Below are 19,603 nucleotides of genomic sequence, written 5' to 3'. Positions count from 1 at the left end.
TTTTGATATGGTAAATATCAATGGATATTACCAATATAAACAAAGGCTCTTTGTGGTTCTGAATAATTTGGGAGGAGTATAAAGGGATCTGGAGATCAAAAAGTTTGGAAACTGCTGGCTAAGACCACAGCTGGTGCTCAGAAATATTTGTTAAATAAAGCAACGAATGACTCGGTTGACGTTCCTATTTTGATGTCACTTCCAGTTTTCTTTATGTGTACTTAAACAATTTTATAAATTCTGTGTTTTGCTTTTTAAAATTAACATGCAAACCAAAGCCCCTTTCTATTATTAAAAATTCTGCATCATTTTGAGGGGTGGCACGAGAGTCTATATAGCTATTCTCAATTCCTGGGAGCAGCTCAATAACCTACGGAGCTTTAAAGATCACCCGGACATTCCAGGGTAAGATTTGGTTATCTTCGGACACTTGGTGGGCATTGCTAATTTGCTTCTGCAAAGCTCTACCAATTCACGCTCTTGTCAACAGTGTAGAAGACTGCCAAACTCCTTTTCTCCATCAGCTACATCTTTAGGGAGAAGCCGTCCCGTACTTACCTGGTTACTTGGACAGGGCTCCTCCCTGTGGACACCAAGTGGCTGACTCTCCTGTCGTCGAGACTTCTGGTCATGATTTTCTTCTCTAAAATTGGGCCACCCATGTGATTGTCCCGGAGCCTCAGTTACCAGGCCTGTTATTCAGACTTCTTGCACTTTGGCTTTGATCTGAAGGGTGCCTTGCTGGGTGCCCGCCACACGCCACAGTGTGCCTTGCTGGTCTACCCAGGACGACGTGCACTGTCAGCCCAGTCTCTGAGGTGGGGTAGCTTCCACAACCACCGACTGGGTCACCAGTGGTGCCCCATCTGCCCATTTCTACTCAGTAGTCTTCCTAGTGCCCCTGTCAGGCACCTAGGGTCCCAGGACACACGTCGAGCCTCTGGCCAGCATAGAACCGGCCCACGGAGAGTGTGCTTGAAAGAGGAAGAAACACAAATAGCCAGGGAACCTTGAGGAGAAGCACCGAAACTCACCAGGAAGACTAAGGGAGAGCAAATGAGATCAGTGGGATGCCATTTTCACCTGGCAGCTAAGCAAAGATTAAACAAATGACAGGATCTGATGCTCACAAAGGTGAGGAGGGAGGGGCGCCGCCAGAAGCAGCTGCCGAGGGTGCAGCCTGGGCGCTCCGCGGGAAGGCAGGCTGGCGGCACTCGCCGGGGACCTCGCGCACAGCCTGGACACAGTGCATTTCTTGATCTCTGTTATCCTGCGGAATTGCTGAAAAGATGCGTTCAAACCCCAGGTGCAAAGATGCTCCTCTGAGTGTTATTCCGAACAGAGACAAAGTAAAAGTGTCTTGAAAGGGGCCGAGTGACGCAGATTCTGGGGCATTGAGCAGATAGACTGTTGTGTCGGAATTCAGGTTGTTCTTTTGGATAATTTATAATGCATAAGAAAAATCTCACAACATAGATTTAAAAATCTGATTTCAAACGTGGGTATGCTATTTTACAAATTATGTAAAGAAATAGATGTAAACATAGCTAGATGATTAATAGATAAATAGAAACAAGTCTGGAAGACAGACTTCAAAATGTTAATAGTGCTAAGTTATATCTGGTTTTAGATACATATATTTTCCCAATAAGCATCGTATTTCTACAATAAATATTTACTTTCCTGGAATCAGCACAACTGAAGACCGGAGGGTGGTCCAGGTTTTAGGAAGAGATTCCTATGGGAAATGTCAGCTAAATGGGGAACCAATATTTAGCCTGGGTGCTGGACAAGTTGGACGGGACTACCTGTTAACAGTAGTGGGAGAGTGGAGGGGTGGGTGCAGGAGAATATTCCAAGAGGAAACAATAATGGTGTAGAGGCTTTTGTGTGAGAGTGCACAAGGGCATCCAGGGGCCCCGTAGGGGTTGGCATGCCTGCTCCACAGAGGACAAATGCTGGCCTAGGAGAACAGAGCTAAAGTTGTCAAACTACAGCCTAAGGACCAAATCCAGTCAGCCCCCTGTTTCTGTAAATAAAGTTTTGTTGAACACAACCATGCCCGTTTGTTTACATATGGCTGCTTTCACGCTATGATGGCAGAGTTGAATTTTAGTGGCATAAACAATATGGTCCACAAAGCCCCATATATTTACTACCTAGCCTTTTATAGAAGAAGTTTGCTGACCCCGGCATAAAGAATCTTCATCACGGGAGACTTATGGGTTGTTCCAGAGAGCTGGAATGTTATCCCGAAGGCAGTGGGGAGCTACTGACCAATTTTAGGGAGAAATTGTGTGAAGGGATTTGAGGGAGAGGGTGCAGCATGTTAAATAGAGAAATTTACCCTTGCTCCTTCCTTGTGTAAACTCTGAGGACTTATGAGGACAAGAACAGATTTGCACTTTGGGAAGATCTGTCTGGATACTGTGGGAAGAAGCATAGATTAGAGAGGGTAGGATCAGGCCTGGGATAAACCAAGAGCTGGGCATAAATGTAGCAAAGTAAGTGAGAGACAGACAACAGGGACCTGGGTCAAGGCAGCTTGGGGATGGAGAGGGTGGGAAGACGGGGGAGGTATAGTACCCAGAAGTGACCATACTTGGCAGTGACTGGGTGTTTGGGGTGAGGTTGGAGTGACTGCCAGAGTCCTGGCTCAGAGGGTGACCTGAGGACACAGGGGAGCAGGTAGTCTTGGTTGAGGGAGGGCGGTGGCTCCATTTGGTCATGGCAAGTCTGAGGCTCCTGGTCAAGGGGAGGCCTCCAGAGGCAAATGGAGCTTTAGGAGGGATCTAATCGAGACCCCACCAGCCTGCAGGTATGAATGGTGCCTGGACCATGGTGGAGATTGCCTGGGGAGTGAGCACAGGGCAGAGGAGAGGGTGTGAGCCCATGGTATGGCACAGCAATGAGATAGAGAAAAGGGGTCAGGGAGGTGGGGAGCAACAGGGGATTGCGGACCCCAGAGATGAGCAGAAAAACTGTGTCAGGGAAGGTATTCATGGTTACAAATGCTGAGATGTCAAAGGACAGAGGGACTCTGGCACACCTTTTGCATTTAGCCACTAGGAGGTGGCTGGTGCCTTCTCGAGACTTGAACTTGTTGAACGAGTGGTGCCAGAATCTGGCTCTATTGTTTTATTCTCATGCAGCCTGTGGACATCAGGCTGCAGGCTGAGGACAGTTAACCAAAGGCCACCGGTCAGCAAGATAATCTCTCCCAACTGGGTCTTGACTTCAGCGCGATCTTGTCGCCCTGGCCTCCGGTGATTTCACTGGCTTTGGTAACAACTTTAAGACTGACATGGGCGAAGCTTGACCTGCGGGAAGCAAAAGAAGGGTATTCCTTGCCACGACTGGAGTGATCACTTCTTGAGTCTACAGATCAGTGCCGTCCAGTAGAGCTTTCTGCCATGATGGAAAGAGTGTATACCTGCACTGTGCTCTGCAGTAACCACGAGCCACATGTGGCTACTGAGCCCTTCAAGTGTGGCTAGTGCAACCGAAGAATGGAATTTTATCATTGGCTTAGTTTTAGTGAATTAAAAATGAAACACCAACATAGCCATGTGGGACTCGTGGCTCTCCTGTCTCGGAACTGTGTGGTTGTAGATAATAATGGTTTGAGGGAGAAGAGTGTTGCTTCCTTAAAATAAGAATATATGATACCGACTTCAAGCAATTACTCCTTGAACACACTTCTGTTCAATGTACTGAGGATGTATTCATAAGCCTGACACTCAGGTATGTCGGTACATCAAAGCAATTATGTCGCTCTATTTATCTAAGAGTCCATTTAGACAAACTCTCTGAGTGTGAAGGGATTTGAGGGAGAGGGTGCAGCATATTAAATAGAGAAATTTACCCTTGCTCCTTCCTTGTGTAAACTCTGAGGACTTATAACCGTATCTGAGCACAGTTGACGACATGCTATGCGCTAAGTCTGAACGCGTGGGGCCGGGGTCCCCACACTGACGCCGAGGGCTTGCTTAACGGAGACAATCAAGGTGATGGGAGAGCTGCCCATTCTCTTGGCTTTTCAGAGCTTCTAACTGGCTTGGCCCTTAGCTGGATGGGTGGATCCCTCCATAACTAGGAGGAGGGCCGCCGAGGACAACTGTTTTTACCTTCCTGGGTGCGGCTCTAATCCTAGGTCACCCTCACAAGCAGTGCCTTTTGGGGGGGGGGTGTCTGTGAAGCACTTTGCCTCTGTCAACTCTGGGTTTGCCCAGAGACCCAGAATGAAGGTCCTCATTTGCCCAACCACCGCAGTGCTCTGGAGAACCTCACAGAATGCAAAGCGCTCTGGACCAAAGGATTCCTGCTAAGAAATCTTTATTTCTTGTCCTCTGATTTCCCGATGCAGTTGAGTGGTGAGGTGAGATGTATTGTTTTCTCTCTCTCTTTTTTTAAAGTTTGTTTTTTATTTATTTTGAGAGAGAGAGAGAGAGAGAGAGAGAGCGAGAGCGAGCAAGCAGAACAGGGGCAGAGAGAGAGAGAGAGAGGGAGGGAGACAGAATCCCAAGCAAGTTCCACACTGTCAGCGCAGAGCCCAATGGGGAGCTCGATCCCACAACGTTGAGATCAGGGCCTGAGCTGAAATCAAGAGTCGAAATTTAACCAGCTGGGCCGCCCAGGCACCCCTATTGTCTTCTCTCTTTGAGTGCCCTAGGCTCTCCTAGCCCCACTCCCGTGCTTGCTGCTGTCCTAGAGCCTGCTGGCCTAATATAACATATTTATGCAATACATTGTGGCTATTTATTATATATAATATGTATAATGCAACATAAATATAACTTATGTAATATAAGGTTTATCCACCATATTGTGTTTCTAAAATCTGAAAAGTTTAGAATTCTAAAGCACAACTGGCCAGAGGATTTTGCTGGGGACTGTGGACTTGTGTTAAAATTACTCACTTGTGTCTAGAGCGTCCAGAGGGCCACCGTACCTGTGCACACAGTAGGTCCATAAGACCCCAGTGAGGGGTGGGGGCTGGTCACTTTGACTAAGGGTGCGTTGGTGGTCCTTTTCCAATCCAGATTCACCAGATTGCTACAGAAGAGTATCCGTAGCAAATTCAATAATGATCAAGGTCAGTGTCCAAGACTTTCAACCCCATGAATGAGAAGGTCCAGGAAGTTCCATTTAATCCACACGGCTCTTGTAAAACAACAGCGTGGAATCCAGAAACAGAATTCAGCTGCAGACAGGGCCTGGGAAGAGGTTTCCAGGTTTAGCAAATGATAATACAGGACTTCTAGCTTATTTGAGTTTCAGATATATGAGATTTTTAAAGTAGAACTATATCCAAGATACAGTAAGTCATAAATAAAGTACTGGGACATACTAACCTAGCAGAATTATTTGTATTTTACTTGTGACTCAGATTTGGCTGGTGCCTTGTATTTTATCTACCCACGTTGCACTGGGAGCGCTTAGCAAAGGTCAAGCCTTTGTGGCTGCTTGTGGAAACGGAGGAGAGAGTAGGACCAGTCCAGATGGCGGTGAGGGGGCGGCCTCCAGAGGGTTCCAGGGGGCTCAGTCCATTGCTTGTTCTATTTGGACAAGGGGAGGGGGCTCAGGCGTGCCAGGCCTGCGGCACGCTGGCCCCCCAGACGGTGGCTGAGTCAGCCTGCACGCGGCACCTTTGTGGCCAGCTCTGGGAGTGGAAGCTGGTGGTGGCTGCCACAGCCCTGACTCTGCCACCTGCCCTGTGCAGGTGGAGGACCAGGCCCCCCTCCACGGACAGCAGGGGCGCACCTGTACAAGCTGGCGTGATGAGGCCACAGGAACCCAATTCCTCTCCTCTCCGCCCAGAGAGAACCGCACAGACACCTGTCCACTGGGTTCCCCTTAGTCCTCAGAAAGCAAAGCCCAGCCTACGTAGGGGGCAACTCTAGCTGGTTAATTCAATTTTTTTTTTTTTTTTTTGCTTTCGTCTCCTTCTTCTCCTTCTCCTTCTCCTTCCTTCTCCTTCTCCTTCTCCTTCTCCTTCTCCTTCTCCTTCTCCTTCTCCTTCTCCTTCTCCTTCTCCTTTTCCTTCTTCTTTATTAACTTGTTTTAGGCAAATTCTGTAGAGCTAATATTGTTAGCTTAAGAACCAAAGATTGACTGTGCTGGAGCATTTTCCTCTTCATTGCAGAATGTAATTGCAGTATTAAGTCAAAACTAAACAGTTGGCAGAGGGTATCTGTCAACCTGTTTTAAGGCTGCACTCAGAGCCAATTTAAATGCCTTTGCAAGTTACATAGACCAGTCTGGGTTGATTTTTCTGGATGGCGGTAACATTTTCCGGAAGCACTAACGTTAAACTGATATTGTGTGACATGGTACAAAACCTCAGGATGTCTTCATTGGACTTACAGAAATTCCCCTCGCCTCGGGGACCTGATCCCGCGGAGGGGAGCCCACGGTGTCTGTATGGGTCTCTCAGGCTACAGAGCAGGGGGGCGGATCTGTTTTCTTGAGTCCCTATCTCTGTTGTAGGCAGGAATCTAAGATAAATGAACAAAAGCCCCATTGCATTTTATTAAATGATGCCCTCAGTCCAGCCCAAAGCCCCTCAGGGGCCCCTGTTGCAGCCTTTATGGCCTGCATGCTGGGAGCCTATGGGGTCAGCTTGACGGTCACCCACCCCAGGTGTGCAGCCGGCCCTCCCTGTTCTCCATGCCCCACTCAGGATGGCACATGTGACTCTCGAGAATAAATTCCTGTGTAACTTCTGCCACCGGAATCGCGACAGGGACAGAGATTCTTAGGTGTGGTTTTAATGTTTCCAAGAATCTTCCAGCAGCGTCCTCCTCCAGGACGTGGGGACGTGACGATTGAGCGAGTGGCCACCCGGTGAGAGCAGCAGGCAGTGGCATTAGGAGAGGCTGCTCATACACACGTGGACCCGTGTGAGGGCTCCCTGGAGGACGTGGTGAGAAGTGCCTCAAGGTGGTGCAAGCGGGGCTCTGGGAAGAAGCTTGGACTCACTAGAAGTGAGCCTACAGGTGTGGGGCAGTGTGGTCTGCAAGCCCCAGGCTCCTCGTACTCTGCCAGCTTCGCTGCCCACCATCCCACTGGCCTCTCAGCCGTGTGCACGCAGCAGTCAAGGCCACATGTCCTGGGGTCACAGTCTGTGTGTCCTGCCTACCGCCCCATACCGGATGGCCCAGACCCACGTGGAGTGAGCAGGAGTGCTGCAAAGCACCTGGCCACACTCAATCTCTGTCATCTGCCTGCCCCTCTCCAAGCTGGTGACTTCCTAGTGGGAAGGCTCTCCCTCATTGGGTCCTCGCTGGAACCATGTGAAGTGGCTATTTGTTTTTGAGACTTTACTTCGTAGGGCACTTTTAGGTTTACAGAATGCTGAGCGGAAAGTATGCAGAGATCCGATTTACCTTCTCTCTCCCTCACCCTGGTTTCTCCTGCTATTTACCTCTTGCATCGGTGTGGTACATTTGTTAGAACTGATGACTCAGCAACGATACATTTGTGTTAAGTATCACACACGGGTTACCTTCGGGGCCCTCTTCGTGCTGTATATCCTGCGGGTTTTGACATATGCCCAATGGCATGTATCCATCATCATGGTACCATCCAGGGTCGTTTCACTGCCCTGAAGATCCTCTGTGCTCTGCCTACTCATCCCCCCAGTGCAGACCCTGGACAACCACCGATCATTTTAGTCTATAGTTTGGCCTTTTCCAGAATGTCATGTGGCTGGAGTGACACAGTAAGTACACTTTCCAATTGCCCTCTTTAAGCAACATGCATGTAAGATTCTACCATGTCTTTTCCTAGCTTGATGGCTCATTTCTTTTCATCGCTAAATAATATTCCGTTGTCTATAGAGAGTGGGTAAGTGTTTTGCTTCAGGCCACACCATTCTGGGGATGTCGCAACAGGATTTGAATCCAACCCAGGGTGTTTTGACTCCAAATCCACTATGCTGTTGTAGCCCTCCCCGGGCTGGGGAAATCTCAGTCATCACTGTTACTTATGTTCTGTGTCAGTGGTGGCTGGTCATCGACATGCCCTTTCACATCGCTTTCTTTTTTTTAAAAAAATGTTTGTTTTGTTATTTTTAAAAGAGGGAAATTGGGAGGCAGAGAGAGAGGGAGACAGAGAATCCCAAGCAGGCTCCGTGCTGTCACGTGCAGATCCCGATGTGGGGCTCGCTCTCACGAACCACGAGATCATGACCTGAGCCGAAATCAAGAGTCAGATGTTTAACCGACTGAGCCACCCAGGCTCTCTAAACACGGTCAGGTGCTGCGGCTCTCTGGGCAGCCACCTGGGGGCTGAGAGTATGGCGTGGGGCCAATCTGGCCAGGGTGGAAGATGTTTGCCCGAAGGAGGAGTGCAATGCCACCCCAGACACCCGAGGAGCAGTGACATGGCATGGGGCCAGATGACTTCCTCTTGGCGAAACCTGAGGAGGAGTGAATCATTTGAAATGTGGCATCTAACTCTTTGCTTTCCCCTCTAGAAGCCTCTGGAACGCTTCTGTGGAGCATTCTCCATCCCTCTGTCTTGTGTGGGAACTGGGTGTTGCCCACTTCCTTTGGGAGACCGTACCGGGGTCTCAGATTTCAGCATCAAGAAAACCTCTGTGTGTTTTAGCAGGAAACCCCTGATTAAGCCGATCTCCCGAGCACCGTGGCCTCCCCCTCTCTGTGCGAGGCCACAGAAGCAATCTGCATGTTGCTCAAGCTATTTGGGGATGCCTTGCGGTGCGTGTCTCTCCTGGCGTGGCTCAGCCACCCAGACATAGCTACTTAAGTTTCCCTCATAAATCAGCCACCCCGAGCATCTTAATCATCCCCTTCCACTTTGTCTATAGCTCTCTGCCCTCCAAGAAATAAATTACCCGCAATTACTTAAAGTTAGTAATTGAATTTATTTTAGTGGTAGAGAGAAAATTTATCCATTTTGCTAGTAATTTGTAGTCATTTTTAGTAATTGATAGTAATTTTCTAGTAAATACTAATTAAATGTTTCACTAAGTAAAAGAAGTACAGAGTAATGTGTTCGCTAAGCATTAGTATTTCTAATTTATCTTTATACCAGCGAGTGATTTAGGTTGAGTTGACAGGATCTAGTGGAATTATTCTCGTTGTTTAAGCTTTAAAAAAGCCACAGAAGCGGGGAATTAAAGACAGCATATTCGTGATGATCTGTCGTCGTGTTACAGACGGGGAAACTGACGCAGAGGAAGGCTCAGGTGCTTGTCCGGGATCTGCTGTGCAGTTGGTGGAAGGATCGGGGCCCTGCACTGCAGACTTCCTGTCTGGGGCTCCCGCCTCTGGCTCCACCCAGCCTCCCAGGGGATGGGGCAGAGAAATGGACCCCAAGGGAGAGGTTCCCGGCACCCTGGTGCGGCCACAGCGCGAGGCGCTCCTCCTGCACCAGGAAGGCCTGGCTACGGCGCTGATTCATTCATGCCCGGGTCGACAGACTTACCGTATTTTGGGCCATTCTGAAGACGCGCTTCTGTCGTAGCGGGTCCGCCAGTGAAATGTCCTGGTGACAGCAGCGGACGTATTTGTTTCACCAAATGAATGCCTTCTTCCCTGGCATACGGCGGGCCCTGTGTTTATTACAGGTAAGCTACTTTTCCTTTGAAAAAGTATTCGCTGGGAGTATCTTGCGCGTGGGGTATCACACCCTTATTACACTGGCAGCGTAATCATTTCTTGTCTTGTTTTTTTTTTGCAGCTGGAGCCCTACAGCGTGTTTGTTGGGTGAAAGCAAGGAGTGGTGATTTTCCCCAGGACATGCTCCTGGTTAGAAAATAATATCCCTCTAGAATTAATTAATTAACAGGAGTCGATACAATTAACAAACACTGAGCGACAAATCCTACAGAGGCGCTTCTGTAATGAGTGCTGTGCGTTGGAGCTCTGCACACCCCCTCGGCTCCCGTGTCCTGACCAGTACGGAGGGGTCGGTCTGGAACTTTCCCCTAGCACCTATCGTGCCAGTGTCTTGTCGATGGAAAAACATGATTAACATTTGTTTCCGTGCTTATTTTAAATTTACTTTAAATGTAAACTAAAACAACAACAACAACAACAACAACAACAACAACAACAAAAGACACTGGAGTCATCCATTGGTTCCCAATGTGATGATTATGTGGGCAGATTTTCTTTCAGGTTTGTTTCTCTCTGTAGGTGTGTTTTTTAGTTGTAACCAATCAGGAGATAAAATTTCAGTTTGTTTTAGTTTTGCCTTGGATGATAACCGAAATTGAAAAATCTCATACGATCGTCCTTGTAAATAGGGTTTTTGACGATTGCGTAATATTCCATCAAAGGTACGAAAGGTGATTTGCTTTGCCACTTCCCTATTTTTTGCCACACGTATTATTTTACATGCTGTTGTAAAATTTTCATTGTTATAAAGAACGCTTCTGTGAACATCTTTATAGAAACTTTTACACATTTAGATGGTCTCCTTTGGTGAGATTCCCAGAACAAAATTACGAGGTCAAAGGGGGTGAATATTTTACGGCTCTTATCACTTATCTCCAAATTGTTTTACAGAAGCGTTGCCCCGGTTTATCTCGCACCTAACAATATATGACACTTCCTGTTTCACTGATGTTTCATCTGTGCTTGGGATATCACCATGAAAACGTCTGCTCGTTGGGCAGGAGAAGAATTGTGTCATACTTAATATTCAGTTTTTGATTAACCACGCACTCAAAATATTTTTCTTCGTGTTAAAATCTGAATTCTCTCCTCTTCGAATTGCTTGTTTCTGTCCTTTTCCTATTTACGTTTTTCTTACCCATTTAGATGAGCTATTTATATCCTAACGACATTAACCTTAATTGTATTTCTGCACTTTTTTTTTTTTTTTAATTTAATGGCACTGATTTTGAAGTTGGCTTTCAAGCCTACAGTGATTCTGAAATGATTTGGGGACAATGAAGCCTTTCTAATTTCTTCCCTTCCATTGAACACCACGTTTAGAAGGACAGGAGCCACCAGAACAGAAATCTGCACAATGAAATATCCAGGTGAGACTGGCTTTGAGAAATCTTTCTTTCCTGGCCACGGGATCCTTGTATGAATTAAATATGAAACTTCCGTCTCTCAAAAACTAAACATGCGACGCTAGCTACCCTTCTTGTCCCCACTACAAATCTGAGAGGAACCTGCTCTCTGATGGCACACGAAACAGGGGACTTCTCAAGCATACGTTTTAAGTTAGAACGCAGGCCCCTGGGTGGTGGGGCTGCCTGGCCGCCTCTCAGCGGCCGGTTGCTGCTGTCCATGGAGCCACGGCCTGGGCAGAGGGCCCTCGGCTGTGCTGATATGCCAACCTCGTAGGGCCCGGCCAGAACCTTTGAAAACCGAGGGAGGGCTCTCTCCTTCTGACCTGGCAGCCTCAGCGTTGGTCAGCTCAGCACGAGGCTCTGAGCTTCATGAAAATAGACCTTCCGGGGAGAGATGGTGAGGCCCAGTGATGCTTGGCCACTTCCTGCAAAACACAGGTCCATCTAGGCCCTTTGCTCATTGTTTTCGGCCACAGTGATCCGGAAAGACACAGGCTTATCTGCATAACAATTTTTTAAAAAGTCTCTGAACTTAAGGGGCACCTGGGTGGCTCAGTGGGTGAAACGTCTCACTTTGACTCAGGTCACGATCTCGCGGTCCGTGAGTTCGAGCCCCGCGTCAGGCTCTGGGCTGACAGCTCAGAGCCTGGAGCTCGCTTTGGATTCTGTGTCTCCCTCTTTCTCTGCCCCCACCCCACTCATGCTTTGTCTCTGTCTCTCAAAAATACATAAAATGTTAAATTTTTTTTTTTTAAAGTCCCTGAACTTAAGAACTTTCAACAAGTAAGTAGAGTCAGATCCCCTTGGACCCTCTGTCTCCCCTGCCCCTGCCCCAGCGTCCCTCCTATGAGGACTTGCTGGTGTCCGTTCTCTGCGTGCCTCGTTAGACACTCTGCCATGCCTGCACGTGCAGGTACACACGCCTGGTGAGGCAACGTATGTGTGCGTGTGCACGTGTGCATACGCGTGCCTTATGCATGTGCGCACGTGTGTGTCTGTGCACACGTGTGTGTGAGATGGGGATGCACGCTGCACATTCTGTAACGTGCTCTTTTCTCTGAACCCGACGGGCACCTTCTCCTGTCAGCACTTCTGACCTGTCTCCTGGTGCGACTCGTGCGGGAATTAGGCCAGGTCAGGTGTGCAGGAACACGCTTCAGCAACCCCAGAGCACGGGGCCCTGCGCTGACCCGGACGCTAAACTCCCACAATGGAAGTTCACCCCTTGCCTTTTGCATTTTCATTTCCCTACCTCTGCAATGACCCTAATGCTCCTTCTAGCTGTGCGGTCCTAGCTCAGAAACAGTTTTCTGATAGAAGAGTCAAGAGATACTTAGAAAATTTGTCAGAGGGATCTAAAATATTTTTCTGTTTATTCTTTACAAAAACAAAACAAAACATAAGAATGACCACAATCATAATGTACCGTTTGGCTAACATGGGTAATATGAAAGACTGCAGGTATCTGAAAGTGACTTTATGACCCAGGAATCAGTGACACTTCATGGCACATGATGGGGAGCATGTGGGCCCAGAAGCAGGCAGACTCAGAGGACCCCCACTTACTGCCCAGGCGGACTTTGTCCCGGCCACTCCCAGCCTCCGTGTGCTCATCTGTGTGATGGGACGGTCGGTCTCCCACGGTTGTGACAGCAGAAAGAAGTCACATGTGTGAGGGTGTGTGTAAACTAAAAGATCTACACGTGTTGGCAATTATTACTGTACAGGTGGCATTTGACATGACGTGTTTGGTGAGGGGGAAGCTTGAGGGTAATCTTTATATTCCTGTGCTGAAACTGACCAGCGATCCACAATTTCCCCAAAAGGAGCTGCTGCAGAAACTTTGAGGGGTTTCCACCTTCAGCCACCTGCCTGTCTTCCTATGCTGAAAGTTCCAAGAGGTCACACCTGTCCGCTGTTGGTGACCCTGTTCCAAGGGAGGCGAGAGGCCTTCCTAAGGAAGGGAGGATCGGTCAGCCGGAAGGAGCAGCACCGTGGAGCACCTTTGCTGGTTCAGAGCACTCTTGGCGAATGTGTTAGAAATTCTACAGGTCACTCGGGGACCTGCCTCCCTGGCGTGGTCTGGTGTCCCAGGTACTCAGAGATTAGATGTATGGTTGTGGGCAGGTGGGAACTCAGAACTGGGGTCTTCCTCTTAGAGAACTGCAGGGACAGTCGGCCCCAGCCCCCAGCAGGAGTCTCCATCACACATCTTCTCGAGGCCGCACCTGCCCTCTGGACTGGTCTTCTCCTGGACCATCAGCCCAGGGAGCCCCGGGGCGGGTGGTCTGAGGGAGCGGCTCAGACCCCGCTGCACTAGCTGCTGTTCCCATCAGGGGTGCGCTCTGGTCCCGTGCTGCCCTCCTCTTAGTATCCTCGTCGTCATTTTGGAAGAAGAAAAAGGAGGGTGTCATGCTCATCTTTTCTCCAAAGTGTTGTCATATTTAAAGGAAGTCAAATAAGATGGCAGGAGGAGCTAACAGTTTTCAAAGGAAACTATGTTGAAAGTATACAAAGAAGTTATTTTAAAAGGTTGACCGAGTCTCCAGCAGAAGCTCGAATGTTGAACAAATAAGCATGCAACCTGGCTCTCCCATCAAGATAATGCTTTTCCTTAAAAAAAAAAAAAAAAAAAAAAGACTCATTACAACAGGCAGAGTTGAGCCGGCATAGAAGTGTGTGGCATTTAAAATTCAACAATGCTCATCTACCACAGGCTGATGCATGTTTAAAAAGATCTACTTCTTAAAAAGATCTATTTAATTAAGAGAAACTAATATCAAAGCAGTTTTTTGCATTGAAAATTCGTGTTTAAACTTCTCCTAGATTAAGTGAGCTTAAACAGTGGCTAGTCCCGACTTTAACAGCATTATAAAATACATTAGCGATGGGGAGGATAAAATTCTGCCATGTTAGGTTATAACCTAACTGCTATTTGCGGTTGTAAGAAGTACTAATGGCATAGGGACAAGATTTATTGTCGCAAAGACATCCTGCTTAACATTAGCCTTGTCATTCCATTAATAATGACTGCTTATGAGCCATCTCCTTGGCATCTTTGTTGTCCTGAAAACTTAAAACTCACAGCACAATTCTTTACGACGTGTTACATTGCCCCCTCTGGGTATTCCTGACCATTATCCCATTTGGTTATATTCAAAACTGCTGCCTCCGGAGAGAGCATTAGGCCGACCTTTCACCTCCCAATATTCTTGGTTCAAATGGCGTAATAACATGTAGTGAATATTTACAAGCACACTTATACTATAATAGAGTACTGCTGTGAACATTAGCACATATTTTCTGCTCAATCAGGCTTTGATGTAGAGCTCACTGCGCACCCCAGAGAAAATGCAGTCCCCAGTAAGCTGTGCTGGTAAGACACCCTTGAACCCAAACAGCTTACATCACAGAAACTGACTGGATGCAGATGAGCGAGGCGATACATTCGGCTGAGACACCAGTTCCTGAGACGCCTGACTTAGGGCTGCAGGAGGCAGGAACTCTGAATGAATCAGCCCCAGGAAAAGGAATTCAGGGGCATAGGGAAGGGTGGGGGTTGCCTTTTTTTTTAACATAACCATGAAAATAAATTAGAAGAGGTAGAAGCCCCGGGGAAGATCACAGGCTCACCTGGTGCCCCACCCTTCCAGGATGAATTGTAAAATACCTCCTCTGCCCTGCTCCTCCCCCGACGCCAGACCCGCCCCTTTCTAGCCCCTCCCCTCCCCGGCAGCCACGCCCCTTCTATGAAGCTCTTATCACTAGCCCCACCCTCCACGGACAGCCCCGCCCCGTGAGCAAAGCCCCGCCCCCGCCTTACCTTCCTTTAGCGGCAGCTGCTGCCGGTTCCAGACCCGCTTTCCCCCATGGGTGTGGTTGCTCCCACGCCGCGGGCACAGGGGAGCGAAGCAGGTACAGCTGAGCCCTGTTTGCTTTCCTGTGCATGTCCTCTCCTCCTCTGTGATTAAGGAGGACGAGAACTTTCTCCGCAGAGCCTGCACCGGGGCCGGGAAGGGTGGTTCACTTTGTGCTGGCAGCCAGTCTTGGTGTGAAAAGAGCCCTCCTCGGTAAGCGGGGTCCTACGTCCCTGGACTCAGAAATGTGTGCAGAAATGCATATACATGTCTGTCTGTCTGCATATGGTCACTTTTTTCCTTTTTGCAGAGTTAGCATAAATAAGAGTATTGGATTTTCAGGCCATTTCTACCCCGCAAATTCAAGAGGTCAGAGGCTTCTAATAAGATTCCTATAATTCAACGGAGCCTCGTTGGAAGGTCGGCCATCAGCAGTAATTGCATAGCTGTCACGGGGCTTGTCTGTCATGAGTCCCTGGGAGATTTATGCTTAAAATTACTGGTGCCGCAGGGGTCCCGAGGCCTGGCCAGCGGCTGGGCCCGAACTTCTGCGTCTCGACATGTCCCACTGATCTGTGAGCAGGGGCGGCTGGGGTGTCTCTCCTCTAGGCCTGCTCTGGATTTAGGCAAACCCGGAGCCTGGGGGCTCTGGGAGATGGTGTTTTCTGCTCTGTGGGCAAATGCTTGTAGCATGGGAGGCTGGCTTGGCCTAGATTAATGGGGATTTGTCCGTCGTCAGTGGGACAAGGCCTTGACATCCTTGGTCAGCATCCAGCACTGCGCGACACACACGTGCTTGTTTGATAAATACGCCACTGATGTGGTTCATCCATTTGTGTTGCGAGTTATCAGCATGAATGACATAGTAATGGGACACGAGCCTACCTCCTCTCCTGGGAACTTTTATTTATGGTAGGAGCTTGTTCTAATACAAGTCATTAAACAGATTTAAATTTACCACAGGTTAAGCCACGTGTCCCCTGGAACACCACATATAATGAAAGCCTGATATAATATTGTTAGGTTATAACACAGCATTAGTCTGTCTCCTGGTTTTATCGTTGGGTCAGCGTGGAGGTGGGGTGAGCCATCACTACTTAGCGGGAATTAAGAAAGCCTTTTGGCATTTCCTATATTTTATGACGCTGCTCTTGTCCTCCTCTGGGCATACGGCTGTGTCTCTGTCGAGTGTCCCCTTTCTTCCTTCTGTACCGTGTCTTTATTGTACTTTTCCCGGGGAATGAGTTTGAACTACCATTTATTCCGTGCACTGGATGTGATCTATGTGATTTGGTTTCCTCAATAACTCAGAGAGACAACTTTTACTGTCGCCCTCTGGTGGTTCAAGAACCTGATGCTCAGACAAGTTGAGACACTTTCCTAGAGTCACACAGCCAATAAATGGAAGAGCTGCCAATTCCAACCCACAGATGCACCCTACACACTTAGCTCTGCGGTCTAACATGTCAGAATTACTTTGTACAAAAAAGTCTAGGGGTTTTAAGTAGACACAGGAAGATGGCAGAAGTCTTGCTTTGGAAGTTGAAGTTTGAATGGATGAGCCCTTATGCTTTCTAATCATGAACCAAGTGTACTTTATTGTCAAGACCCTGGCTTGAGTCTATAAACATTTACATTTGAGCATCTACTGTGGAACCTTCCTTGGCCGCCACAGCATAGATGGTCTAGCCCCAGCAGGATGGGGAGGCCACTGATGGAAGAGTGAGTGTTTGCGTGCAGGAAGGAATTCTTGGAGGTTTGCAGGAGAGGACAGTCATCTGATTCCTTCGGTGAGGTCTGAGAAAAGTCTGGCTGATGCTTCGTGGACAAGGAAAGTCTTTCTCCTGAGCTGATATTACACTAGTCAATGCCAACAGCTTGTGTGACACTTGTAGCCAAAGGCAGGGTAAAGTCATCTAGGGAGAGAGAGCAAGGGGAGAACTGGATGCGTCCTGAGAAATTGCAATGTTTAAAGGAGACCGATGAGGGAGCAGAAGAAGAAGCCATGAGGAAGGAAGGAGAACCAGAGGGGGATGGTCAAGAACGTCCCGCAGGAAGGAAGCAGAGCTTAGCGGTGTCGGGCGGAGGGGAGAAGTTGTGGAAGAGACGGATGTTGTGGTGCCTGTTTGCAGGCAGAAGTGGGGAGGTCCTCGGGGGACTGTGCCCAGAGAGGTGGTACAGGAACAGAGCCGGGCTGGAGGGTGAGGGAGGCGGCAAGGGCAGACAGCACACACATGTGGCTTTGGGAGGAGGTTGATGTTGAGGTGAAGGGCATGATGGGAGGTCTGGAAGGGTGTGTGGGTCCAGGGTGTTGGGGGGTTTTATAGACTCATCAGAGAAAGGATCTAGTGGGAAGTTAGACAGAAGGAGAAGGAATAATTCTCCAAAAAGGGTCTTTATGGGGCGCCTGGGTGGCTCACTCGGTTGAGCGTCAGGCTTTTGATTTCCACCCAGGTCGTGATCTCAGTTCGCCAGATCGAGCCCCGTGTCAAGCTCTGCACTGACAGCACGGATCCTACTTGGGATTCTCTTTCTCTCTCTGTCCCTCCCTTGGTCACGCTCTCTCTCTCTTTCTCAGAATAAATAAATAAACTTAAAAACAGAAACCATTTACTGCGGATGCAGAAATTTGAATTTCATATAATTTTTACACCACAAAATATTCTTCTTTGGAAGTTTTCAGCCATTTAAAGATGTAAAATGCACAGACGACGCAGGCAGTGGCTGGGTTTGGCGTGTGGGTGGCACTGTGGCAGCCTGCCTGGGCAGTCCACCTAAGGGGCTGTTCTGTGACCTCTGGGTGGCGGTTGCTGGCCCTAGCCCAATGATGAGTGAAAGGATGGGGAGGGGCCGGTTTAAGCCTTTACATTTTCACTTGCAGAGTGTCCCCATTGGTAAGATTCCTTTATCTGAAGGTAGTTTCTTCCTGGCCTTCTTGGGGGTCCACCGGGGAGGGTGAGCTGCGTCAGCATAAACCACGATGTAACTTCCTCTGAGAATCAGGGCTTCTTTTCCAATATTAATTGGGTTCCAAGTAATTAAGTTCGGGTATGTTCCTCAGTAGGAGACGTAACTCTTCTCTCCAGGCCCCCCCCACCCCCCATACGTATACGTATAAAATAAAATTTTCGTCTTTCTGCCTGGACCTTTCCGTGCATATGCAGAACAGCGACTTCACCTGCTTTGGGTCCCCTCCTGAGCGAGGCAGGGTGGCATCTGGAGGGATCACGTGTGGGGCGAGCTCGGGGACCCCGGTCCCTGAGAGTCACGTGTCTCCCCAAAGCCAGCTTGCCACACCAGACAAGGTGGAGCTGAATAAGGGCCCCACCCATCCCTGGTTCCCCCCCTCACCTGTGAAGGAAGACCGCCGCGACTTTTCCCTGCCTCCCGCCCTCCCACCACGAGTTACGTTAGAAAATCCTGGAAAAATAATAATATTTTTAGTAGACTCAAAACTCTTTTTGAACTAAGTCATTATTCATTGTTTCCCTGAAATTCCAGTCCAACTGAGCAAGTGTCCCCCCACCCCCCGCCCTTTGCAAGGATGTGAAAGTCGCTCGTGAACAGGTACAGCCCCCTTACACACACCACCTTCACAGTTCTGTGTAATTCAAAAGCCTCTTGTTGATTTCTAGTCTGTTCTCTTTCTCTTTGGGTTCCCCATTTCCCTGCTCTTAGGCTCTTTGAGGATGCTAGAAGGAAAAACCCACACGCCCGAGCACTGGCCGAGTGGAAAAGCGTTCGCGTGCTGATGCACGGACTTCCGTCTTGCCGATCCGGTTGTCCCTGGGCTTCCACTTAAGGTGGGTGGTTTAATCCTTATTTGGGGGGATAACAACTGGGTCTCTGAGAGGGTCCCCCGACCACCCAAGGCGCTTGGGTAGAAGTAGGGGAGGTGCTGTGTGGAGGCCAGAGTGGTCCTTCCAGGGTGGTGCTCTCTGTGACCCGCGAGGGTGGGAAGCAGGTGGCGGTGGTGGGGTCCCCGCCGGGGGGGGGGGGGGTCCGGCCGTGGAGGAATCAGAGTGAGCTCTGCACAGACCACACACACGGAGAAGAGCTGTGATGCTGAGAGCTGCCAGGAAGGCATCTGGAAGGGAAAATAGCGACGAGTCTGCAAAGCAGCGAAGAGGTTGGCAGGAACGTGGGAGTCACAGCTTTGCCAGCAGGTGATTTTAACAACGGACAAAGGGGTCAGAGAAAGCTTCTCTGCAGTGCACCCTGAAACGAGAGCTGTTGAGGTCCACCCCTTCTGAAACTGGCCCCGAACCTTCACTCTGCCAGAGAACCATTTCGGCCAGTGACATGTAGACTCCAGCTAAATTCGTCAATAGCTGAGAGCTTGGGAGATCACATCTGGGGTTCCTCAAAGCAGAGGCAGCTGGAATGTAATGTGGGCTTGGGTAAATATCTCTCCCTCCTGGCTCATGTGATCCCCCGGAGAAGTTTTTGGACACAGATCATTATTGATATATTGGAAGTGTCTTCAGCCGTATCAGGAGGGGGGCGCGGGGACCAGGATGCCAATGGCTGATGTGTCTGCACGAGCCATCTTGGTGATTGATGCCCGGTCCCGTTGCCAAGGCGGATGCGCGGCCATGCTCATTCATCTCAGCCTAAATGTGGGTGTATATCGACGTACCCATTAAATGACTCTGGCTTCGGAGACACAAGATCAGATTAGATAAGCCCC

Source organism: Panthera leo, chromosome D2 (genome assembly GCF_018350215.1).
Source record: "Panthera leo isolate Ple1 chromosome D2, P.leo_Ple1_pat1.1, whole genome shotgun sequence".
NCBI classification, from domain to species: Eukaryota; Metazoa; Chordata; class Mammalia; order Carnivora; family Felidae; genus Panthera; species Panthera leo.
This window is presented reverse-complemented; position numbering follows the sequence as displayed.